Source organism: Syngnathus floridae, chromosome 9, assembly GCF_059516105.1.
Source record: "Syngnathus floridae isolate MCC-2025c chromosome 9, RoL_Sflo_1.0, whole genome shotgun sequence".
NCBI classification, from domain to species: Eukaryota; Metazoa; Chordata; class Actinopteri; order Syngnathiformes; family Syngnathidae; genus Syngnathus; species Syngnathus floridae.
This window is the reverse complement of record NC_142421.1, coordinates 3,231,477-3,259,162: the sequence shown is the minus strand read 5'-3', so window position 1 is coordinate 3,259,162 and position 27,686 is coordinate 3,231,477. Positions and strand designations below refer to the sequence as shown.

The window sequence follows — 27,686 nt, the reverse complement described above, 5'->3', positions numbered from 1 at the left end:
CATTTCCAAATCCTATTATGACGATCTATTTTCTCCTTACACAATCTTTTTTTTTTTTGGCTGGTTCGTTTTATAGATGCTGCCTGTACAGCAGCCAAACTGTAAAAGCGCATTAAAATAGCATGTTAGGCTAAAAATAAACAAACCAAATAAATAAACTGATCATTTCCCTGGTGCCTTTGTACCATTTCTATTTTGTCACAACAAAGGCAGGATGAAGAATTATAGTACACCTCATTTTTATTATACCTTATATAGCTTAGAGAACTTAGATACAGCTAGCTAGATAGCTTGGTAGAAATTGCAAGCACGAACAAGTCTTTAAGTCCACTAGCTTAATGCTAATGCTAAATCCTAACGGTAAACAACGTAAATAAATGCAAGGGTGTTCTTGATCTTGATTAAGATACGTTGCCCATCACCCAGTTTTCTGTTATTGACCCTAACCCTAACCCTAACCCTGCCGTCACACGAGCTATTCGAGTTTCTCATCCCGCTGCCTTACCCAACACGCCTCTTTGCGATCGCCCTCATTGGCCTCGACTGTGTACAGTGGCCTTGCTCTCCCACTTCCATCAGAATCCCATTTCCCGCCCCGGCCTAGGAACCCCTTCCTCCTCCTCATCCTCTTCGCGCCGAAACTCGAGCCTCCTCTCGAGCCTCCTCTCGGCCCTTCTAGCCGGCCCCGTTCGTAATGGATGGCCGCATTTCAGGTCCTCTCAGCCTGTCCATCAAGCCCGGCGATTAAAACACTCGGAATGACCAACATTTTTCTCTCTCTTCGCCGACCCCTTTGTCCCCCTCCGGTGCCACGGCGGCCCTCTGCCCCCTCACCTTTCTCACCCCCTCCCACTTGAAGTGTCCCCAGAAAGCCGCCATCCATCTTGCGGAGAAAAAACATCATTTATTCTGTACTTCCCAGATAATTTACTTTTTCTCTCTCACTCGCCTCTTTTCGTCTTTCCTGTCCTTTCGGCCCTCCCTCCTCTCATACTACAGGAATTCTCCATTTCCCTATAAAATGAAAATTCATCTGGAATTACATCTTATGTCATCATTATGTTTATTAAGCGTGGATGATGTATATGAGGAGCTGCGGTGTGCCGCTGAGTGCTTAATGATGCATAAGATTAAGCCGAGCCTCTCAGCTGTGCTGAGACTCCCCTCTGCTTCCCAGGCTGCAGACACACGCTGGGGGAACAGGCTCCAAACGGCCATCAGGTGAACAGGGGGGAGAATTGAAAGCCTACATTTTCTCTTTTTTGTGGCAGCCAAGGAGGAGGAGGAGGAGGAGGAGGAGGAACGAGAAGAGTTGCTGAGGGGAGAGAATCAGAGAGTTGGAGGCGACTTGCGAAATACAGAAATAAACGGGCTCTTGTCAAAGGGGGTGGGGGGGCGCTACGGAACAGTCCCGCCTACTTGTAGTGATAATCTACAGCAAGGGTGGGCAAAGTAAATATAAGGCCTGCTTCATTTTTTTTTTTTATCCAGTCTGCAGAGAAGTGGCATCGTACTAATTCTTCCGCTTATTTCTGCCTCTGTCCCCCATGCAATTTTTGTTTTGTTCACTTATTAGTGAAAATTTGTGACATTATTTAACGTAAACAGGAACAAGTATTTTTGTTAAATATTCTTTGAGGAAGAGTATTGATTATCTGCCTCTATATTATTTTTTGGTAAATTCTTGCTTGTATTTATTGTTTACTGTGAGCAACATTTTCAATATACTTAATAAAAAACAGGCTGACTATTTAGGATTAAATTAGCAACCGGCATATATTCTTCCAATTTTGTGAACGCAACGCTAAATTTAGCCTGCCTCCAATTGTGTATTGCAAAAATACATCCAAAATTTAAAAACTGCCGATACAGCTGGACCAAGAACTCCCCCCACACAGCGGCGGGTCACTCTATCTCCCTCTCTCCGCGTGATGTCACAATGTTGACCATACTTCACAGGCAGCGGCCGATTTGCTTCCAGGCGTCCGTGTAGTAGCAGCGGCAGCAGCAGTCGATGACAAAAACATTATCCTTCTGGTGCTAAACAATCCAATAAACCTCTCCACGGGGAAGAACTTAACCTCTCCTCTACTCCAATGCTGCCTTTCACAGCACGTGACGCCTGCCACAGTAAATTCAAATCATTAGTCTTCTCGCTTTGCCATCACACGGGGGAAGGGTGTGTATGTGTGTGTGTGTTAAAAAAAAAGTCTGCCTCTATTAGTAATGGAGACCTCGTCAGAGACCTTCCACGGAGAGCCCTGCCTTCCCAATTCCCACAGGAAAAATCCCCGGCACAAAACTAATTCTACTTTTAATAATCTGTCATCAGGACCAGAGGCAGTCATAAATTATGTGGGGGAGCATGTGCGGGAACGGGCCACAAGAGGGAACTCGTGGAAGGGGAGGGAGTCGGGTTCTTGGGGGGGGGGGGGGGGGGGGGTATCACAGTGAGTTTGACAAACTTTGCGGGAAATAAATAATGACTTGCAAACGGGATTTGTTGCCGGCACTCCTGTCATGAGCTCCCTCTTTTCTTTTTTTGAGGTGTCCAGTTGATAAATCACATTAATGGTGAGCAAACTTTTGAAAGATTACTTCGTCAATTTTTTTTTAACGTCACGAAAACCTGCTAATCTCTGTTAGCCCGTCTGCAACGTTTCGCATTGTATGTTAGCATTAAGCTAAGCTCGACTTCAGTGAACTGAAGCTTTGAAATTTTGCCGTTTAATACACATACACGTCTGTTTAATTCCAAAGAGTAAGAAGTAAATATAAATCTTTTTTGGAGAACGGTGCGAGCAATAAATTGAGAACGGCTGCTTTGTTTTAAGTTTGAATGTGTTTAAAACGTATGGGAATGAAACAATACACAAATGATTTTTCCGATATGGTCTGGACTGGAATGAAAAATGTAAGATTAACCTCCTCCCCATTATGTAAATCAAAGCTACGCTCATAAAAAGATGCCGATGAGCCGCCATCGATCAGGATTTTACGCTCTGTAAGTCCGTGTATCTGTATGAAGACATCTTGAAGCCATACATGACTTTGTGCATATTTTTTTGTGTGTTGTTGTTGCCATGGGCTTGCTCGCTGTTTCCATGTCAATATTTGCCGGAACGACAGTCATGCTTCATAATCGGCTCCTTCGATGTAATCGTGGCTAAAGGCCCCAACTCGGTCAGGTAAAGGGGAGGGGGGGGGATGGGGGGGGCAGTCAGCTGATGAATACTACATCCCCCGCCCCAAGAGGAAGGAACTGGATGAAATAAAGGCGGACAAGATCTCTATTGATCGAAATGATCGAAGATTTGCAGGAGCAGGTCACATTTTAATAAAGGGTTACGATTTCATTAGTGCTCCATAGTGCTCTTTGAAATTTTACATCTAAACATGAAAATATTCGACCAAACTATCATTTTTTTCAAATGTAAGTCTGCTAGATTAATGCTAACCTAAAATGAAAAACGCTTGATACGAGCTAATTGCGATTAGCATAGATGTTACAGTAAATATAAACCTTCAAAAAATGCTTTGACACATACGGAGCATCAAGACATACAAACAGATCACACAATAATACTTGCAAGCATATAGAGCGAATTGGAAAAGTCTACACACCCCTACAGCACAGTACCTTTGATTAACATTAAAAAAAAATCAGCTTTTGGGCTTTTTCTTAGACAAGACCAGGTTCCTGACTACTGAAGAACAAAGTGCTAAACGTCGGCTTGTAAACACCCAGCCGCTTGCGTCCGATCAAGCGCAACGTAAAGAGCTGGAGCATGTCTTGCGGGGAAAAAAAAAAAAACCCTGAGCAAATGCATAGATGCAGGACTGGGATTTCTAGCCACGCAAAGTCAAGTGCTCAATTTTCTCCCCACTCTGTGGCGATACCAGAGAAGCTCAATCATACCGGGACAGTAATATGAATCAAGGACAGCTCACTCACTCTCAATTGCAGCCGGGGCCTAACTGGGACCCCACGTAAAGCGCAAACTGGGTTCTCAATTCAAATGGGAGAGTCAGTCGGACTTTCCAGCACGTCTGGAGCCTGATAGATTACCTCGCGCTGTAAGGACAAAGGGAATGAAGATGACTACTCTGCCAAAGCTGGCTACAGATGAGACATGCACGGCTGAATGACCATAGCGCACCTCGCCCATTTGTCTATGTGTTCAAGCTTTGCACAAGCTATGACAAAGAAGTCCCCGCACTTCACTATTGACGTATAGTCTTCGCTTATGGATGCCGGAATATCTACTTTTCGACTCTCATTTGCAGTTTGTCTTAAACATTCATCAAGTGGAAATGCCGTTGAAGCTTTAAACATTTCAGGTATTTATAACACGTGGGCTCCATAAATCAACTTTAGTGTCCTTCAAGATTCTCTGAAAAGTGAAACAATATGGGAGTTGAAGTAGTTGTTGTAATTGCAGAGACACTATTTTTGTCCAATTTTTACTCTGTTAGGTTGAATCGGATGTTTTTTCAGCCATTGCTTCGTCAATGTATTGCTTGAGTTCCAAACCAAAATTTGAGACAGCTTTAAATGGGCCGCTGCTGCAGTAAATAAATAAAATAAATAATCACAAATACAAATACACCACAGCAGTAAATTTACCAAAAATCTTTCCTGTGATAAATACAACCCATACAAACTACAATTATAAAACCTTACATTAGCATCGATGCTAACGCAAACCAGCAAGAGAATGCCAGAGTCATGTTGTACTCATTATAAGTCAGCGTAGCATCAAAACGAGTTTGTTTTAAGGTACAATAACTTCTTATTTTTGCTTTAAGGCATCTCATTTTGCAAGCCAGCAACTTTTTTGTTGGGGTTTTTTTCCCACACAGAGCAAATTCTCAAGAATTTCACACAACATCAAACATTAACATTAGCCCTAATGCTAGCGCTAAAGCTGGCGGGAAGAATAATTAAATTTCTGCCTTTGCGTCCAATTTTCTTTAGTTTGCTCATGGCAAATTTAACAAATATAGCTTATAATTATGAATAACAAGAACTTCATAACAATAACACTAGATAGTTAAGCAGCTAGCTAAAAAAATAGCTAGCTAGACCAGCGAGTGTTACAGCCTAATACGTCCTCTTTAATTTACTCTGTGGTAGATGTAAATTAAAAAAAAGTCCAATTATTGGCAAATATTTTCAAATTATTTCAGGCATTTTCCGAAATGAACTTCAAGCATGTTTCGAAACGGATTGCTGAATTCCCTTTTCAATGTCTTTAAGGTACAATTTGTGCACATTATTGCTTATTGCACCTCATCTTGCAAGCCATCTACTTTATTTCTGCAGCCGGCACGCCGTTCCTCCGAGATTAGCCTCCCGTGTTCTGGAGGCCGGGTTCACTTGTATCTGAGCCGCCCTCGTATATTACAACGAAGGCTCAAGTGGCAGCGGCGGTAAGTCATTCTTTTCTCTTCCATTCCGCCTCTGCATATTCCGCAAAGCCCCCACTGCTCCGCACTTAGAAGGTCACTCCTTTCATCAGCTATTCTATTTGCATTCCAAATCATACGTACATGAAAAATGTGCCACCGGCTTCCAGCGGCTTGCGGGCCCCCATTGGCGGGCAGATTAGATAGAATTTGCCATACCAACCTTATGCGCGCTAACCTTTGCAGATGGCCTCGCTATTGTGGGAAAAATGGATTGCCTAATAAACCATATCATCCGACATATTTGCCGCTTGGCCGACTAAATAGAGGCTGTGTTTTTTGAGCAAATTCCCTTTGTCAAATTTGTCAGCGTTCGTGCTGCCGTTTTGGGTTTGGGCCACAAGGAGGAGGAGGCGAAATCTTTAGTGTCAGGTTAAAGTGGTGGGCAATTTGAAGAAGAGACCATTTTTCCACAAGATGTATTAGATCTTTTTTTTTTTTTCTTTCTTGTGAGGAGGGGGCTTTTGTTGTTCATGTTCCTCTTCTGTCCAGACTGTTAGATGTGCAATGATGGATCATGACTCCAACTGAGACAAATAAATAGCTGTTACATTTGTATACAATGCTGCATTAGTCCACGCTATGGTTTCGTCAACTATTCTACAAATGACAAAGTCTATTTTTTTTTTACTTATTTGAAGGGTACCTTAACTCAATTTTCTTGCAAATGAAATAAATTGTAACTATTTAAATGAAAATGCCTTTAATTAAAATTTCCACAGGCCTATATTCTTTATCTCCTATTCCAAAAGCCATGATAGTCAAGAATTTGCTCTCCTTATTTAGGACGGCAGTCCGGTTATCTTTATGTGTTACCTTTACAGTAGTAGTAAAACTCATCTTTGTTTGTGTCTGCATGAATGTAAAATACTGCCCCTAGTGCCCAAGTTACATACGCCAAAATAATTCTTTACAGTCTATTTTATTAAGTACAAATATTTAAAAGAATACTTTTTCTACGGTGGCTAAACGGATTAAAGGCATTTACATTCATTTCAATGGGAAAAGATGATTTAAGATGATTCTAAAAATAGGAATAAAGTCTTGTTCCCTTAGCATCTGTACTATGAAGAAACAAAGCAACTCCCAAAGCTCACAAGGCCTTTTTTTACCCCCCAAATGTAATTTCACCACTCAGCCCTAATTCATGGCTCCCAGAAAAACCTCTTTCATCAAACTTTGCATATGAGCAGCCAAGTGATGCACAGCCTCTTAACGGCATGCTTTGCCTCCTTTGGAGAGTCGGCCAACCAATCCATCTTCCTGAGTGTGCTCGCAGCCGAGGAGTGGGCAACCGATGCTCCCGTCAGCAAGCTCCTGCGGGAGATGGATTGGTGCTCCATTGCCCACCTCCGGTCCGGTATCGGCCCAGTGGCACAATCTGGACCTAAGGCGGCAGGAGCCTGTGGGGAGCTCAGGTTAGGGGGTTGGGGACAGTCAATCATGTCCAAATACAGGGGCTGGACCTCTTATTTGTGTCCCTGTCTTACTTTGGGTATGTGTTACGCCGGGAGTACAAATACTTTCTTCTTCTCAGTATAAGAAACAATTTTCAATTTTGTTTATTTATCTTCCCGAAAGTTCCTTTTAGGCCAAGTCGAGGTTCTGCGCCTCTGCACCGGTTTACAGGAGCAATAACTCACGTTATGCAAAACATCCCCTGTAAAATGTCACTTTGTGTTTGTAATTACCTCCGACCTAATAAGCACAATCTCTGAGTTATGGCGCTCAGGCCTTTACAACCTTGGTCAGCCTCGTAAGAATGTATGAGGAATATTTTTCAAGACTTGTCGGTGGTTGGGTGTGTTACTTTTGCAACATAAGCCCAAAGGTTGGAAGTGAGTTAAGGTTTTCAAGCAATCGTTTATTTTAATGGGTTTTAATCCAATTCAAATGGAGGCTGATTTTTATTTCAACTGCATTTCAGAGGGGTAAAATTATTGTTTAAAAAAACACGTTCACTGTTTTAGTACCCCCCCCCCTCTCCTGTCTTGCTTCATATTAGCCCTGTCATTCATTTCGTCTTGTTAATGTCAGGGTGGGCCGCTCGACTGGATGACAAGGCAAAGAGGGAGAGAGCGGTGCACTGTGTTTGGTTACATCCTATAAAGGCTATCAAGTGTCTTGCGCGTCTAATGCAGCCACGGACCCTTGATCAAGAGGGGAAAAGTCTGTGTGTGTTGGGGGGGGGACTGACAAACTACCGGAGGAAGTCAGGACAAGGCTGTGTGTGTTCGTGTGTGTGTGGTGAATGACATTGGATGACTGTAATAATCAGTTGTATTGTCTGTCTACATGTGTTGCTGCACATTATTTAGCCGCAACATACTAGATGTTAATAATTGCCCATGTAAGCATTAGCCTTAAGCTAGCAGATTAGCGCCTGAGGTGTGCTTGTTTAAATACTCAATATATGTTGCAGTACACAAGAGAGTTTTTTTTTCTCATTTTTTAAAAATGAATTGACCTTAGTTATTGGTTCTGTAACAAGGAATCAATTGAATTCAAATCCACATAAAGTATTTTTTGTTCCAGGGAAAGAAATTGTCTAAAATGATCAGACCCTATACGTATCTAACCCAATGCATTTCCATTGATAAATGACATTTGACTTGTAATCCAGCCAGTGGGCTCTCAATGATGTGTTTGATCATTTTCATTTAAGGCCCCTTCCTGCCGTACAAGTGGCCCATCTCCGCTCCTACGGGCCCATTGAAGGCCACATCCATAACCTGTCATCTGATATTTCATTCCCATACGGGCGCCGTGAACCTAAGATGTAATCGATACACTGACACACAGGCCTCCTGTGTTATTACAAGGAGCGGGGTGAGGATGGGGAGGGGGTGTTGGCAATGTCTGCTCAGCTTCCCGCGCCGTTACACAGTTCAGGCTTCCAATTAACCTGAGCGGATCTCCACGCCAATCATGGCGGGTGCCTCTATCGACAAGCCGCATGAAAAGAATAATGTTGTTAGGATGATGTAGCTGACGCCAGGAGGGCCGCTCTGCTACCGTTCAACCCTAGCACGGAGCCCTCCGACCACCCACACGCGCCCCCTTCGCCAGTGCTGACAGGGATGAGCGTGGAAGTCGTTCATCACATCCTCTCTGGTCACAGAGGGGCCAAACCCGACTGGGCGCCTCTCGCCGTTTCTCCTTGCTTCATCGAGGAAAAACAAAAAAGTCTGAATATGTCAGATTTGAAAAACAAAGACGGGAAAGCGTGATATGAGAAAAGGGCATTTGCGCCGTCGTGGGAGTGAACACAGCCGACTTGATTTCCATCCAATCAAAGCGGCTCCTCTCATTACATATTTTAGATATGATGAGTTCCACCAAGGCCACAAAAACAGATTGCAAAGTGTCACAATACACGCATATGATAACAACAACAATCCTCTTCTCATACAAGCGTGTTTATTGTTTGCACGCAGTGACATGCGTTTTATAAATCCTCCCAAAAATAGATAAGTCGGGACCCACTGGACCGGGAGACGAGAGATCGATCCTTTCTCCCCCCCCTCGCCCCCTCCCGTGTCCCGCGACGAGAAACAACATACAAATTGAGTCTGTATCTAAGCTGCACTGGCACTCAAGTGTGGCCTATAGGAAGATTGCAGCAGTGATTGAGAGCGTGTTTAGATGCTCAGGGCCAAACTCTACAAGCATTGTTACATCTACAAGGCCAACGCGGTGACACGGCGTCTCCACACGCTCAAACACGCACTCGTTCTCGGGTATTGCCCCCACTGGCGACTCGGATATCGATTATTTTGCAAGCAAACTCAGTTCAAGGAGCACGATCATTAAGACAAATGTAGTTCCTCTCAATGACAAACGCATGAGAGATTGCAAATTCTCTGCAACTTTTGTGCTCACTTTGTGACTTGAGATGAGCGCCTCACGGGAATGCACTATTTGGAGACACAGAGTGTCTTTTTGTTTTTATAAACTAGTCAAATTTATCCCCAAATTCTCCTTCTTACATTGACTTAGAATTTCAAGTTATAAATAAAAAAAAAAGATATTTATATTAGATTAAATAAATTAACTAGAAATATATGTATGAATAAATAATTGCTTTATTTGATCTAATCAAATATGTATATATTATATCTATATTTCTAATTCATGTATTTAATCTAATTAAGCTTTTTTTTTTCTTATTTCGCAGTGACTTCAATGAATTTGGTTCAAATGACCAGAAGTCTAACAATTATTTTTGATTAATTACCTAACTAAAATGACCAAAAAAACAAAAAACACATGAAAAAAACAAAGTGACTTATTCTACTGCATGGCCTGTACATGATGTACATGAATGCAAACGCTCGGCGATGATCAATTCTGCCCGTTTAGCGGCAGACAAAGCTCCGACTTGCGGATGTCATTTCAAATTTAATGTGTCCTCCATACCTTTACAACTTTCCATTTGTTATGTTTGGCCATCCCATTAGTTGCCATTTATTATCATTAGCGTGATAGAAGCATCTTCCTCGCCGAAGCAGGAGCGAGTCGAGGTGGGGGGGGGGGGTGTACATTTTCACATTAGACAGAGCTTCACTGGTGCGTCAGATTAATGTTGCTTTCTCAAAAGCAGAAAAGGTAGGCGGAACGTCAACTTCAGCGGCAAACTATCACATTATCTTGTCTGCTTATTTATTTGTTCATTCTCTTGACGGCCGTAGATAATCTTTTTTTTTCCCCCTCCCCATCATATCATGTTTAGCGCCTCTTTGCTTCCGACAAAGTGTAATTGATGAACATTAGGTAGACCTGAACGATCCAACGAGATCCAATACAAGAGTTGTGAAAAAAAGTGGATAAATCTAATACACTTTTGAAATATGTCTAAAGTATTATAATTTTTTGTACAATACAGTACTATTTTACTTTAAACTACAAATATGTGACAAATTGTTTTTTTATCATAAAATTCACTTAATAGCAGACACAATGGGTTCAACTAAGAATATTGGAGTCTATATTTTTGACTACTTTAAAAAAAAAAGTATTTTTTGTCAATGTAGTAATTAAAAATGACGGTCGGGTGACTTTTGAAGCTTTTTAGTTTCAGCTTCAAAGCTCCGTCAAAACATCCCACGAGTTAAGTCGAGCGCTTCCACTGACTGATACAAATGTTTGGAAAAAGTTGAATCCCGGAAGGTTTTTTTTTTTCCTTTACATGCCACCGTTATTGTATCATAAATAATGTAGATTAATGGCCAGACTCAAAACCACTGAGCATAATCCATGTGGAATACATCACTGTCATGGCTCACCGTTGAATTTTGCATTTACACCGGGAGCTTTTTTTAATCATGGCTGCCTCCACATGTTAATTATAACTACGGGGAGGAAAAAAAGTGTATTAAGACTTTTGTAGAGTTTGGTGGACTTTGTGGCAGACTCTTAAGTTGGAGACTCAAAGGGCATCGGAATTTGTAGACTTCACTTTAAATACACGTCCATTTTTTTCCCAACAATCAAAGAAGGAGAAGAGAATTTTGAGTAGTTTGAGTTAGCATCACGAGCGCTTCCCATAACTTGCGCGACGAGCCCCCCTCCTTCAAAGTTTCAAACGAGGATTGATGTGTGGCCCGGCTGTGATTAATATATTGATGGCACTTGTCAGCAACATTACAAATAACATTGTTTTAATCCATATTGATAGATTAGTGCAGGTAATTGATGGAAATCCAATGCAACTCCCTAATTTTCTTCCCTTAGACGCTATTTATCCACCATCTGCTCCATTTAGAGCTCCCCCGGGGAGAGTCGTGATGGTTTGAAATCACCGCTGATGAGATTCCGGCGTACTTACCCCACGTTTGGGTTCTCTTTGAGCAGTCCGTATCTGCAAGACACAATAGTTTGGTGTTAAAATCGAGCATTTCAAAACACAAAATTGCGTACTGTTTGTTTTCAATGTTTTCTAGCTAGCTATGTGTCTCGCTGGCTAGCTATCTAGCTCGCGATGTACATAGCTAGCTAACAGCTATCTTTCTTTCTTTCTTTCTTTCTTTCTTTCTTTCTTTCTAACTATTTTTATCTGTAAAACTATCAGAGAAATACGTCAGTCATACGTTTCTCTCTTCCACAGACTTTGTCGCAAGGATGAGATGAGCTCACAAGTATCAGGAAAAACTCCCCCCCGCTTGTAATCCTTTACTATCAAACTAAAAAGAAGCCTATATGTATATTTGAAAGTGTTCCGTAATAGATTTTTAATGTGCATTTGTCTATGCCCCAAAGGCATGGATCTTTGACATTTGGAATAATTGTTGTTGTTCACCAGGGGAGGCTTGTGAATAGCGCAGGGACAATTGGAGTAAATGACTGTGTCAGCCTGTTTATTTGTGACATGATTGCCCGCGGCGGAGCCCGGGGACAGCTATTAGAGGCTGCGGCCACAGCCACGGCGAGGGAGAAAAAGCCCAGCAATCAGCCAAAAGTTTACACTTAATGCGACAACTTATCAGCCGAGCGCTACCCCACTGAGAAAATGAGAGCAAGGCAAGGAGGCAGGAGGGCATCATGGGGATGGAATTGGGGATGCAAGAAGAGTGTTGAACATCATAATCACAATTACTCAATGCGGCTGCCGTGTGAGAGGTCACACGTGTATTCAGTGCCCCCCTCCTGACACACACACATATGTTCGGCCATATTGCACAAAGCTGTCTAATCCGTGTAGGCCCGAGGGGAGGCACGGAGCACAGGGAGCACAGGGAGCACAGGGAGCACAGGGCGTCCGGCTCCATTTCTAATGACATGATGCTAATATCTTTGCCTGCGGCATGGCCACAAGTGCAAGTGGAGTGTTGTTGGGTTTTTTTTTCCAACTGTCATCTAGTGCAGATTCTCAACTGGTGGGACCCAAAAGAGGGTCGCAGATGTATTTTGCATGTCTCGCGGCCAGCTATTGGAAAAAAAATAATATGCAAATTTATATATATATATACATGGAAATAATTTTTTTTTTTTTAAATATGTCATGTAAATAAATATACATATTTATTATGTCATGTCAACAAAAATATATATATACTTATGTCATGTAAATAAATAGATAAATAGATGTCTATATATATTTATATATATATATATACTATATACACATAATTATTTATTTATTCATATTTAGGTATGCATATTTTTTCAGTAGCTGACAGCGAGCTATAAAAAGGTGGATGGGAGGGATTTTTTTTTTTTAAGATTATGCTCAATCAGGGCTAGTTGCAGGTGAGGGGTGGGGTGGAGGGCCAGACAAAGATGGAAGAGAATGCTTCCTCAACTTGGCATTTAAATGGGCGAGAGGGATGAATGGAGGAGAGCAGGAGAGGAACGACAACGACAAGAAAAATACGAGATAACCCCCTACCACCAAAAAAAAAAAAGCGCAGAGTTTTGCTGCCACGGCAGCCACTTCTTGTGGCTCCTCAAACAGATGCTGAGGCAGATGGCGGAGAATTACCAGAAGATGGGCGAAGAAGAAATGAGAAAGCCTAAAACGGGCCCGTGGAGAACAGACATTAAAATATTTGGTGTTTGTGTGTGCGTGCGCACGCAGGGTCCAAGGGAGAGGCTGTTAAACAGTATCTCAGCTGGGACGACTAAAGAGGATGGGTGGAGGATTCTCAGTCAGAGATGGAGCTCGCGATAATAATCACAGGCGTGAAATTACAATGCTGATATTTGTTGCACCCCGGGGTGCAGTGTACTGCCGGGTGGTGTGGTGGGCTCAAAGGGCCCACACATTACCTGACACGTGCGCCCCGGCCCCCGACCCCCTCCCCACCGCCACCATATACGTACTTCTGCCCACCGACGAGTCCCTCTGCCCATTTGCAGTTGCCGTTTTATATCACTTCAGCGTACTTCTCTGTCCTTCGTATAACCTGCCGTTTAAGAGCTAAACAGGAAAAGTGACCCGAGCGCTCTCCTCGGCAACGAGCCAAGCCGTGACAAGATGTGACACCACATTTTCGTCGGCGCTGCGAAGAAGTTCATTTTCATGTCCGTCATCTCCTGCTCCTGCCGCTGCCTCGCTGAAGGGCCCACTCAGCCTCCCTCTATTACTGCAGCAAAAGTGAAAAGTAGATGTGTTGTCAGGCCAAAAGTGATAATGGCAGGGGAGGGATGATGGAGGGAGGGGGGAGAGGGTTGGGGGGGTTGCCGAATGATCCCAATTGCCCTGCTTTCAGCCGCTGCCACCCCAGCTCCCCCGGCACTAAAGGGTCCACTGACAGATGGGACGGAGCACCGTGGGACAGAGCGGTGAGTTGGCACGAAAAAAAAAAAAACTAAAAATAGGCTTTTTTTTCTCTGTAGCGCAACCTAAAATATACTGAAAAAAAAAATCATGTGGGCCGAAAAAGCTTCAAAAACTCATCCTTGATTTACATTTAAAAACAGCCATGAATTTTTTTGCAAATTGTGATAAATTGAAATATGAATTAAAAATGTAAATTGTTGCTTGACCAAATCCTATTTTCCTATTGAAATAAATGGAAATTCCACTAATCCATTTTCTCCCAAAAAACAAAACATATTTTAATGAGGTAAAATAGCACTCTATACTATTGCAGACATACAGTGATGTATTAAATGAAATGTGAAAAATTAAACTGACTTGTCATTTTTTGCTTCAATTCAGTGGTCATTATTTTACTCCTTCCGATGCGCTCGCCTTGGCCACCTATTATGAATATAGGGTGTTCCCCAACATTTTGCATTATTTTAAAAGAAATTATTTGGAAAACTATTATGTCTAGCATAATAAAATTGAACCCTTTGGGGGGGTTGAATTCTGAAGATATAAGAATATCATCTTGGTGGCGTTCCAAAATTATTTGCAACATTGACTAATTTTTCCTTGTGTTAGTATTACAAACTAAAGTAAAATCACAAGAGACATCTATGCTTTAACATTTTTAAGTATTGTACTAAGCCTAAAAATTTGGTTGTATAAGCTATATCCAATCCCTTTCTAATCTTTGCTTCTCAGCAAACGGCGAGATACCCCAGGGATCTATCACCGGTACCGGTGAAGGTCATTACAATGTCATCGCAAAGTCAGCCAGTCCGAGTCCAGACTATTGCCCTCCGGAGGATCGGCACGTACGGGGGCACGGAAGGACGAGGCGAGGAAAAAGAGACGTGCTGACAGACAGGTGGGGCTAAAAAGCGGAATGTGGAAATAAATGCGCAAGTGGAGGTAATGTACAAGCCTGCCTGTTAGATTTATACCGCAGAGAATTGGCCGGTAAAGATGCACTTTGTCTTCGGAATATGAAAACAAGCCCGGCGCTCACGCGGTCCCAGCAGGGAAATTGCTGTTTTTACATTTCCGAATCATTTTCCCATAAGGGATACGGATAACAAATGAAATACTCAAACCCGTTGTCTGATTTATTCCTTTTATTAGCCACAAATATCAAGCTGGCAGTCAAAGGATGAGTCACCTCATTCAGAGGTGGGACGGGTTGGAGGCTCAAAGCCAATTGGGAGCAGACAGCCTTGCATAAAAAGGCCTGCCCAAAAAAAAAAAAAAAAATCAGGTAGGAGGTCTTATATGTTAAACTAGAAAAGTCGTACCCAAAATATGGTCTGGGGGCCATTTGTTGCCCTGCCTACGGTTTTTATTGGCCCACCGCACATTGAAGAAAAAAAACGTTATCCTTAAATTTACTGGGACTCATTTAAGAGTATGTAGAATATTCTTGTATGTGACATTTTTCCGAGGTACTATTGCTTGGGCATCCCTGTACTACAAATTGCTAAACGGAAAAGTCCCAGCAGTATTGTCACATTGTGCCTTTTCGTTGTAATCCACATTAAATCCACAAGCCGCATTTAAATAATTGCACTCATGTCCCTCACCGCTCCAATCTTCGGCACCGCGTGACCCCGACGACATTTTTTTTTCACGGCCGGGGAACAGATGCCCGGTTACGTCGTCGTCGGCGTAACACAATGAGCCTCATTAGATATTAGTAATTGACCATTAATGAACTCCTTTCGATAGCTCACTGAGGAATACTCGGCGGGGCCCCTGGGGAGCGTTTGGGGGGGGGGGTGAAAACAGGGGGGCCCCCGTGGCATTAACATACTCCCAAGGCTACAAGAGGCTTTTAAACGGCCAATCAATAAAGAGCATTAGCTCATCTTTCGCCGTGGACGCGTGCGGACAAGTGAGCAGTCAAGAGGCCTTTTCTTTCCCCATGATGGATGCCGGGGAACACAAGCTGGGAGATCATGTGACCACAAAAGGAAAATATTACCAAAACGATCTTTTGTTGTCGTTACTTTGCATAGGCAAGACAACATCAACAGCATAAGCGCCGCTGTAAAACGGCGCAAGGCAAGGGCGTCGCAAATATCATCTGACATTTACAGTACATTACAGAACGCCGGAGCCGGGACCTTGCCGGCGCCGAGCGATTTTATTCTTAATTTTCTCATTTGCGTTATATGGCACAATGAAATGGATATCATGGCGTACAAATACCATACGCCCTTGAAGGCGGCGTCATAAACGGCTCAAGCCCACCACGGAGGGAAATTTATGGCTACGGCGTCGTCGCAGCAAAGTACTCGGTAAAATTTCATTGTAACTTTCAGGGAAATAAATAAATGTGGCCCTTGACCTTGAGGAATTGAACACCTCCCAACGTCTATCCGGAAGAGACGTCGGGCCATCTCTGCTTCAGGCTAAAGATAGGTGTCCCACCTTCACCTGCACTTTGCCCGGACCCCCCTGAGATTCTCTTTGTCTCCGCTAAGACAACCCTTTTAAGGGAGAATGATGGAAGAGAGTAGAAAATGTGAGGGATGGCCGCTTGGAAATTAGATAAAGGAAATTCAAGACTATGATCGAGACTCTTACAAGTGTTGCGTCAAAAGTAGCCCAAATTGCGCTAGCTAAAACTAGCTCAAACACTGTACAGTAGTATACACGTATAAATATATATAATATACAAAAATACTAAGAATCATAATAAATGTGAATGTGTTCCTGAACTAAAGTCAGCAACGGCCCTCAGACTCCGAATTGAAATTTACAGCGTTCTAAACGAGACGCATTCAAACATTTTAATAACCCCGCTGAGTGACGACTTCAATTAGCTTTTATGAATATTTTCCTCGAGGAGCGCCGTCATCGCCGCCGCCGAAGGGAATTTAAAAAAGATCATTTAACATGGCGCCGCCATTATTCTTGAAAATGAGGAGTTATTTTTACTCGCCTCTTCGTGCGATTAGCTCCCTAGCTTGATTCGCACGCCATTAAATGACCATCTAGGAAAATGGCTGCCGTTTGATTGAGAGTCAAATCGGTGTTTGTCTTCCGGATCGACTGACGAGAGGCGTTTCCCCCTTTTTTCCTTTATCGACTATCTTGATTACGGCATCGTGAGGTGTCAATACAGTGACATGCGAGTTGGCGCTTGAAAACGTCTTTTTACGCCGCAAAGCTATTAAACAAGTCATCCCAACTTCACTTTGTGGAGGGTGAATGTGGGAGTGCAGCCGAGTGTAATGGCTTTAATCTGCCTGTTGTTTGTCTCATGGGCATTAAACACCATCTTGATATGAGTGAGACGACGGTGAACACAGGAGGGGGTCGTCGTAATATTTAATAGGTCATCAAAAGGAATGAGGGCTCGACTGCTGACAATCGCCGGGATGGTTAGGAGAAACCCCGGGAGTTGTCATATGAGTCATTAGCGGAGAGCGAACGACTCACCCGTCGTTCAAAAAGAGGCAAGAAAGTCATCACCGAGTAAATGTGACAATTCAAAGGAGGCCCATTAGCTGCCGTGGGATTTGATTTGTGTTCCCGCCCTGGAAATAGACTTCATAAAAGTCGATTAGCTCAATTGGGAATGAGGCGGCGGCTGGATTGATCGTGATGGATTGGATTTTGCTTTCAGCGAGTCAATTTAACGTTGGTCAAAGGCTAGCGACTGTTAATGTGACTCGATCGGGTAGGGATCGAGAATTGATTCGAATCGGTCGTGAAATGTGGAAGATGGGAAATATTTCTTAAATTTGGCGATTTTATTGTGAAAACGTCCGACTTTGGTGATAGCCATTCCGTGTACGGAATAGTTACGTAGAATGGCTCGAGTCAGAATTTCGATTGTCTTCTCAACTAAAACCATTCCTTGTGAGGATGCAAACAAAAAAATTCAACTGTCACATTCGACACCGCTCAAACTTTTCCAAACAGCAAGCTTACACGTCGATTCCCTTCCCGGGAGGCCTCCCCGACCAATTTCTCTTGTTTTCAGACTCGCCCCCGCCCCTCCCTGCCGGAACCCGCAGCGGCCGTCAAAGACGTTCATCCATCCGCTCGGCGTGACTATGACTGATCTGGCCACCAAACGATCAATTTGTATCCCTTGCTGCTCTTTCTCCGTCTGCCGTCTCTCTCCCCTCACTTCATTCTCCTGGCTGTTTTCTTGATGCGCGCAATATGATGAAAAAGCGAGAGTGCTGACACCCGAGCAGCGCCCGAGACGCAATCCTATCAGCGTTTGACCTTGGAACAACGCCTAATTTTTACGTCTAGAAGAAACATTTGACTTATCAAAAAACGCTTAAGCATGTGTTCCTTGAACTCTTTGATCTTACGAGTTGGAGAACGCTAAATTTCCCACAATCAGGTGCCGAAAAAAAGAAAACTGTTCCGTTCAGGAGTATGTGCGCGTCTCCTTCATTCATTAAGCCGTAATTGGACGTGGTGCTCATCCCGGAACGCAGGGATCCCTTCGAGGCACGGCACGGCGGCGTGTTGAGGGAAAAGAGCCGTTAATCCGTCCTGTAATTGCGTCGAGCAGACGGCAGGGCCGCGTCCGTGAAAGACATTAGTCACCGCAGTCGGCGAACGTGAACAATAGCGAGCGTGCGCGCGGTTGCTAGCGTATGCGCGCGTCTCTTTCAGACAATTTGTAAGGCCGGCTGTTGAAGACAGGCCGAAGACCGCCGAACAGCTGGAGCCCCTCCGTGATTGATAAACGCGCAGGCAAGCACTTCACCCCCCCCCTCCACCGCCAATGAAGACAAAGGCGCCACAATGGCGCCGTCAGTGCGCCGCGGCCTGCGTGTCGTTAAGTGCGGACCACCGACCTGCCCCCGGTCCTCAGCTGGGGGAGTCGAGGTGCCAAGAAGGAGGTCGGGACCCTAACTAATTACCATTTTATGACAAAACGCTTCTTTTGTGCTTGTTATATAATTGATTTTACCTTTCACGGGGAGATCATTATGAAGTGGCTGTGGGAGGCTGAAACTGCAAAAAGGGCATGGGGGGGCAAGAACACGCGTCTGCAAATATAGCAATGGAGAGTGCATGTATATATATATATATATTTTTTTTTGTTTATATTTATAAAAATATAAACATGCCGACAAAAATAGATGCACCCATGCTATCCCCCCCCCTCATTTTTGTGGCAGAGGTGGAAAAGAGGAGACGCCTCTTTGCTCCCTTGGGAGTCAGGGGCAGCCTTCTCCATATTCAGTCAAGTTCACAAGGAGATATCAATCTCACTTTGAGACTAGCAGACTTCATTTGTTTGCGAGTACGGCAGCGCTCACGTGACGGTGCCTATTCTTCAAATCCACTTAAAGTACAAGTTGACACACACACACGCACGCACACGACGCTCGTAGCACCCCCAAAAATGTCCATGTGTATTTTACTAAAGAAAAGTATAATATAATAAATATACCTCAATAGCTTGAAAAGGAATCGTATCAACTGATTGCACTGCTATTTCCGCTGTGCCTGCTTTGTCCACCTGGGGGCAGTACAAAACCAAAAGACTACCCTTTAATATGCCATTTCGACTTCTCTTCACTCATCAGTACGGCACTAATATTGGGCCTTCAGGATTAGTAATGCTATACTAGCAACCAGACTATCTCTTTAATTGGATTCCAAATTGACGATCAAAGCATCCCGTGCTCACATTGATTGGCGAGAAAAAAAAAAAAAAAAGTTGCATTCAAGTTCAACCGGCAAAATGAGTCTGTAGTGATCTGCAAAATTAGCATCTAAGATAAATACGATGAAATGTTCATGTTAATGACACACATTTGTATTGTAAACTAAAGACGGACATTTCGAGGTTGTTAAGCTCTTTTGTGTTTTTCTCCTCTTGCCGTATTGGCACTTTCTCCCCCGCCGTAATGGCCCCCGTGTGTCAGGTCGGCAACCTGGCTTTGGTTTGGTTTTAGCGAGCCAATGGGCCATGTAGGCCTTTTTGTTCCCCCACAGTGGCGCGTCTGCCCTTACATGTGTTCAGTTGGGCCTACTTTACCCACACTATTGATTGCAGGTGATGTTCTGGACTGGATCCAGCTGACCTTGAAGCGGCGTTAGATGCATCATTGTCTGTGCGAGGCAACCTCCCGAGACCGGGCGGCCATCCGGCCGGCCGCGCTTCGACCGGCGCCAATCCGTCCGCATCGGGCCTCGGCATGTATGTAAGCACGCGGCGGATATTACGCCACTTCCTGCGCTTTTTTTTTCCCCCGCCGTTTTCCGCTAATGAGAAATCTTAATATGCAATCATGTTAACATTGGGTCTAATTTGCGGCGCGGTGCATCTTTGTTTGCGCACACACCTCAAAGCAATTGATGGATATCCAATGAGACGCCGAGTGGCTGCCAAGGGGAGTTAGCCGGTGCGGCTCGTGACACATCGCCGAGGCTGGCGGGAAGTACGCCTTAAATTAATTAACAACGGACCTCTTGTAGCTGCTCACTTCTGTAAACAAACATTTTAATATGCGGTAATTAATTAAATCTGCCAAGCTCCTCTGCCCCCTCCCATAGATCTTCCTTGGGTGTTACTTTGCCCGTCTTGTTAGAGTTTATTGTGTGCAAAGCGGGATGAGGCAATGTCCCGTCCCTCCAAGGAGCAGCACTTAAAAACGTCTTGCATGAAAAGATTCTTTCGGATGTTTATACAGCGGAAGAACTTTTCAGGAAAAAAATGTCTCTTCTATTTATAAAGTTTTGACATTAATTTTGTAAATGTACCTAAAAGTTTTTTTTTTATTATTACAATGGAACAAAAACTACTGTTTTTGCAGGGCTGAAACGGATTAATGATGTTTCCATTCATTTCAATGGGAAAATTGATTTGATACTTAAATGAATTGAATTGCAAGCAGAATCAACGTCAAATTAATTCATAAGTGAAGGCAACGCTATATTTATTATATTTTTTATTTATTTTATCTTTCTTATATTTATTTTATCATTTATAAGAGACACGTTTGGGCACTGCTTCAAGATAAGACGAGTTAGTGTACGGAAACTAAGGAATAACTACGGAATTTAAAATCCTCTTTTGCTTTTGACTGATGTGTTTACATCCACTTTTCAGCATGAGTGTGTGTTTGTCTTATTACAAGTTAAACGCATCGTGCATTTCTTCTTTAAGTTTTCCCAAAGATCAGCCAAAAAAGGGGATTTTCATGATTCACATAAAAAAAATAATGAGAAAATAGATAATATGAAAAGCATTAAATTGAGTTTACAGTAAGTACAGAATCAGTTCAAGTAGATTAAGAGAAAAATTGAGAAATCCCTCAATGCAAATTGGAGAAACGAGGCATTATTGAGTTCAATCTGCAGCCGGCGTGGACTAAAACACTGCCAAATGGATTATGATTTATTTGGCCCAGATTTCTTATTCAAGATAAATAAATCTGAGCCCTCCAAATAAATCCCTCAAATTATCTACAGTGGGTAGTTTTGCATTTATCAGAGATGAAGAAGAGGGCCGAGGGGGAGGCGAAAAAAATGTGTTGCATGAGTTTATGGAAATCCACGTTAGCCGGGGAATAAATGTGGACTCAAGGGGCATCGCTGCACAGGTAAGCTGCTTTTGGAGGGTTCATGTAAATCCTAAAAGTCCAAAAGTCAATTACTGGGCCATCTCAAGCGTGCGTTACTTGAAAGACTCGGATGTTTTATTGAAGAGAGGCTTTAATTCACGAACGGGCCTTCCCTTTCATGCAGCTTGGAGAGGGAGAGAGAGTGAGCAGGCGGGCGGGCGAGCGAGCGAGGCGCCTCCTTGGGATGCCCAGTGTCATGTGTCACACACACACATTGAAAAAAGAGAGCGCCAACACACACTAATGCCCAAAAACAACTCTCAGGTGGTCTGCTTCACTCCACTGGTCACCCCCAGCACACACACACACTCAACAAACACACACAAGGCCTTCTCAATGTAGACCACACAGACGAAAGAAGAAATTTGAGGCAACGTCTTTTCCTCTATGCCATGGACGGGGAACTTAAATGCTTAAATGTTTTTTTTTTTGTCTGTGCTATGAAGAGGAGGGACAAAAGTGATATTTTAAATATGGGCAAAATACATTACTTTAATATGATTAAAACACACAAAACTGCTCAACAAGAAACTGACTAAAAATTAATTTTTTTGGTTTGTTTAGTTGAACTCAAACGCAAAATTTTAATATTAATGAGGTGATGCTTTTCATGAAACATTATAAATCCTCATTAAAAAAATATTCGGCCAACTCAGTGTTGTAGTGTAGGCCAGTAGAAGACCGAGCGCAAAATGTCTACCATCTAGTGGTGATTGCGGATATTACAACTTAAAACTAAGGTTGGCCACTGCAAATTTGCTCATGGATTTGCATGATTGCCCTTTTTTCTTTCCTTTTATTCCCTCCTCTTTGAAGCCTGATTTTTATGGAAAATGCATTCAATCATATTGAATAACGATTATTTTGGGGGGATTTTTACTATAATATTTTTTTCCGCAATACATATCGCGTAAAGCCTATTCAAAATGATGAGGCAATTATGCTATCAGGCTAACAAAATAATTAAATCAAAATGCTGAGCAAAAAAAAACTTCATTTGAACTTTTTTATGCATGCTAATCACCTCCATCTCATTTTCCGATTCATCCTAATTGTGATTATTAATATTCTGGTGATTGTGACGCCGTCCCGCCACAATAAAACACATCTCTAATGTCTCCGCAGCTGGAGTGGAAGCACACGGCGACTTATTTTTTTTCCACTGTGATTAGCCCAAGTGTGCTGCTCATACGCAAATGGAAATGGGATGTGCATGCATGAGTGTACCCCGAACCCCCGTCTTACCCCGCCCCACCCCTTTTTCCTTCTTACCCTCTCACTCCCATCTGTCAAGACAATAGATGTGAATCTTTAATCCATGAGCAGCCATTGAGGAGGTGGGAATTACAAATTACAGATGTTTTACTGTGGCTTCGCCTCCCGCCGGCGGCCCGCTCGCTTTTCTCATTCTGACATTTCTCGATGTTTGCAAACTGAAAAAGGTGTTCGCAGTGACGACGCGACCATCTGACACTCATCATTTGGTGATCAAACCCTCGCTGGCTTTGAATTTGAAAAGATGGCAAGAGAAGATGATGACGCGGGCTTGCCCAAAATTCCAAGCATCTCGGCGAAAAACAATTACAACACGTTACGACAACCGGGAGCCCGAAATTTCCAAGGGCCTTCAAACAACTCCTAAAAACGAATAAATAAAGTGTTCTTCAATTTCAAGTTCCAGAGTAGAAATCATGTTCATCCGGAACATCACAACACAAACACGTCAGCCGTGATGGGAATAGATGACGGGCACAGGCTGGTGCACACAATGGCCTCTGTGTGTGTGTGTGTGTGGGGGGGGGGGGGGGGGTTAGGCTTATTTAAAGTTCAGACTACGAGCAAGTCTCACACCGAACAGCAGGAAGGGGAGGGGCGGAGGAAATGCAGGTGAGAAGAGACAGGAAGTCATCGTTTGCAGGTTGGTCAACATTAGTTTGACCTCTAATATCACGACACTGGTCGCAAAAAGTTACAATAAAATATAAGTAATGTCATTTAATGGCTTTTCCAATGGGAAAAAAATATTTGAGGTGTGAGATGTTTGTGTTTCATCATCAAATAATTCTTGTCACTTGGGGTGCTCCCACCCCCCTTTTCATGCAATGGACTATTCCATCTTCAACTCCAATTTGATTCAGGAGGCCAATAGCAATTAGCAAGACAAAATTGTCGACTCCCGGTAAAGAAAATAAAGTTATCCCGGTGGAACGGAGAAGATGATAATAATACTTGTGTTTCAACTTTTTACCCAACCCCCTCCCCGGAATGAAACATTCTCTCCCAAGGATCCACTTGAACTAGTCCAATGAATAATAATGTTCACGTGCCATAAAGGTTCGACATCAAACAAAAAAAAGTACTGTGCAATCGACTTTTGAAGCACAGTAACAGCAAGTGTGGGAGTATTTTAAAAGTTTGCCACCGTATCCATTTGGGGTCTTTGGTCCAGTGACGGTCTTATAGCCACTGCTGAACTTCAAGCATTATAAAGAATCTTTTAACACAAAATGTTTGTTAAATAGCCGATAGAGAAGCAATAATCTTTTAATGTTGTATTATATGGCCTTCGCACGCTCTGCCGTTCTTGTGGACATTGTAATATTGCATTTTTACTGGTTACTCATCTGTTAATGTTCCAGTTACTGAGGTTTATCTTCTGCCTGGAACTATTTTGTGCCCCTCCCCGACACCCAGCCCCCTTTACACTGTTAAACACACATACACACACACACTCCAAGTTTGGTCTCAGCATCTCTGAGGCACTTGACTGAAAAGAAAAAAAAAAGAGCATCTCATTTTTACAGCTATAGCAAGTGTATTTGTTAATAGCTTAATGAGTGTGATATTCTCATGAAGAATATTATTTACCATGTAATTGTTCGTTTTCCGTCACGATGTAGTGTATTTTTGTCACTTCCACACGACACAAAAATATTCATATGGGCCACTGCGAAAGTCTCAAGTGATTTGGATCATATTGTGTAAGGTGTTATTTATTAATCATGCAAGTACAGTAAATAAGTAAAAAGTGGTTTTTTTGCCAAAACTGGGGGGGGGGGAAATCAGCTCACTGGAGCAAACCTGTTTCCTCTTTTTTTTATGTGTATGTGTGCCTAAACCGTATAGTTGTGGATGATCGCTCAAAAAAAAAAAAAAAAAGATCCATGCAGACAACCGGAGCTCCAGCGAGAAGCATGACGTCCATGCCGGGGAGGGCGCGCGGGAGGCCGGGCAGACGTAGTGGGCTGCATCGGGGGAGACGCACCATTAGACAAGGGAGAACCGTGCCTGGCTGCGCCGCTCGATCAGGTAGGAAACGCCGCCTCGCCTCTTTCGTGACACTCGCATACTTGAATGCGTCATCGTGTATGCTACATTTGCATTAACTAGCCTTTTATTAATTCTATTTTGGGATGTTGACTTTTGCCCGTTAAAATGAGAAACACTTTACAAGAAATAGTTATCTAAAATTCAATGTAAAAAAAAAAAAAAGAAATATTGATATGGTGTAATTGGGAAAAACATAACTCGCAGTCATCGTTTTGGGAGGTGAGGATTGAAAAATCAATGCGTAATGATGTCATTAATTATGACGAAATTAAAAGCAAGTGCAAAATCAATCCGCGCTGGTGTCGAGGATGTGCGCTCGAATTGAAAGGTACACAAGCAGTGTGTGAGGTGTTTGTGTTGTTGTTTGCGCTGGTTTTGAGGAGGGCCAACTTCCTTCTATCCAATCAAAATATTAGGAGGAGCACCTCCCATTTCAATCAATCAATCAATCCATAGGCCTGCCTCATAGCCGTTGCTCATTTATATCATTCATAATAAAAATGCACGAGGGTGCCTGATGTTTTGGCCGGCAAAATTTTGCTGCGTGGGTGTGAATGAATCAAGAAGATACAAATATTAAATGTGTGTGTGTGTGTAGGGGGGGGGGGGTATTGATTGAGTTGATATGTGCGTCACAGGTCACAGGTTTGTCAAAAGAGAAGATTTGTTTTCTCTCCTTCGTGGAAATGTGAAATCTTATTCAGCATCACAAATCAATATGGAGGGAAAGAAATCTTGTGGTGGGGGTATATCTAAATTTGGATGACAATGAATGAGATTTGTTAATGAGTGTGGCGTTTGTTTTGGGTGTGGTTGGCGGATTTCGTGAGGGCGGACTGGCAGAAAAAGTCAGGGACGGGGGGCATGTTAGAGTGTGTGCGTGTGTGTGTGTGTGTGTTGGGGGGAGGGGGCCAGCATGCTTTGGGGCAAGAGTGCACTGACGTGTGAAATTACAGCCCATGGTGCTACATATTGTACCAGAAGCTCCTAACACCCCCAACACTGCACCCCTAAACCCCCCCCAAAAGAAGAAAAAAAGTAATTTATTACTATTATCATCATCATCATTATTACGTTACTTCTGTATTACTGAACAGAGCCTTGTTAAAAAAGAAACGACTAGTATAGAATCATTATTGAATCACTATTATAATTACGATATAACTATACTCAGTCATTTTGATTGTTAAAAAGATCAGTATATGAAGAAAGTCTTGAAAAAAATCATTCAGTCATTATGCAATATTATTAGCGCTTTGCACCTAAATAAAATCAAGTTATAGGGTATGCTTAACTATAACTATAACATTAAAGTCACAAAAATATATTACTATATTTATATTAGTAAATTAGATATAGCATATAGTAGCATATACAAAATAACTTGTATAATTTTTTGCATTGTTATTATTACTATACCAGACACGATAATACTAAATATTACTAAATAATAATAAAAATGTTGCTATTGAACGCTGATGCTAAATAACAATACACTCTTGGAATAATTTACTATAACTATTAAAAAACAGATATAATATAAAGATAAGATAAATAAGTATAAACTACATATTAAATACATAAAAACAGATGTAATAAAAAAATAATAATAAATGTGTGTAATGAAGCTGCTCTATTACTTCTTTTAAAGTCAAAATAACCCACAAATTGATTCCATATTATCATCATCAAAATAAAGAGTTAAAAACGGATTATTGTTTACATTTTGGAAAAGACAAAATGACACTTAATGACGTCTGTCTGTCATACTAGTATGGCAACCTTATCATTTCTGCTATTTATTAATTAGGTCACGAATCAATTGCAAAAACTGCTTGGCAACGTTATGGCTAATGCTGATCACGTGACGTGTTTATCCTTTTTTTTTTAACCTCCTTTGTTCTCCTGATGGATTGAGTCCTAGCGGAAGAGATTAGAAAAGGGAAAGGGGGGGGGGGGGGGGGGCTTGTGGTCCGACTACACTAGGTTTACTCGCGAACTTTGACCCGTCCGAGCTGCAAGTGAGTCGCCTGAACGGCTGAACGCGTGCAGAACGGAAAGCTGCTGTGTGAGCGCCATCTACAGGGCACCTCCGCGCATAGTTGCGGAGTGGATGATGATGACAACCAAGATGATGATGATGATGATGAAGATAATGATGATAGCCTAAAAGTGACTCACAACCTGCAGGCTACCATGAAAGCCAAGAATGGAATTTAGGGGAAATGTTCTATTTACATTTATTTTATTTTTTTTACAAGTCACAATGCTCAGAGCAGAACAAATGGTAACACAGATTTGTTACATTGTATTTCTTCCTATCTAGTGGCTCCTTGGTGAACAATTTTAAACTACTTATAATTAATAATGAAAACGTTTTTAAAGACTTATAATTTTTTTTGCTCATATCAATTGTATAACTGCTATTTGTATTTTTTAAATACAACTATAGAGCAGCACGTGTCACTGTTACATTTAATGTATTTTTAATGAGGCGTTACACTGAAAAATATTTAAAGAAAATGTACACTTTTAAACAGTGTACATGCTCATTGCATATTAGGAATATTTATATATTTTTAAAATAAGTCATTCAAATGCAAGACACTTGGGCCTATGAATTTTTCCCATCTATTCAGTGCATGTGACTTTAGGACCCTGAGAGAAAAAAGGTACCCGTTGACAGAGTTGAACTTTTTCTTTAACGATTTACATTTAAAAAAAACATTTAATTCAAAAATCCCAAATTGTGACAAGTGTCGTTGTTGCTCGCAGTAAATGAATATTTTGGCCTCTAATAGGCGAGAAAAAAATAGTTCCAAGTTGCACTGATGAAAATATATATTTACAAAACTATGACCACGATGTTTGACGTTTGTATATCTTTATAAACTTTATAAGCCCTTTTCCCGAAAATAGCACAAGTCGTTTCAGAAAGCAGCACTTGAAACAACAAAAACAGCCTGTTA

General features: G+C 42.2%; 1 long non-coding RNA gene across 1 annotated transcript in view; it reads right to left on the bottom strand.

Moving 5' to 3' along the window:
- Nucleotides 1-2,229, bottom strand: part of LOC148392930 (uncharacterized) — a 47,699-nt gene extending 45,470 nt beyond the window's left edge. Inside the window, exon 1 of the long non-coding RNA XR_015860267.1 lies at nucleotides 1,953-2,229. This is a non-coding gene — a long non-coding RNA (uncharacterized LOC148392930). The remainder of the gene's footprint in view (nucleotides 1-1,952) is intronic.
- Between the last annotated feature and the right edge of the window lie 25,457 nt (nucleotides 2,230-27,686).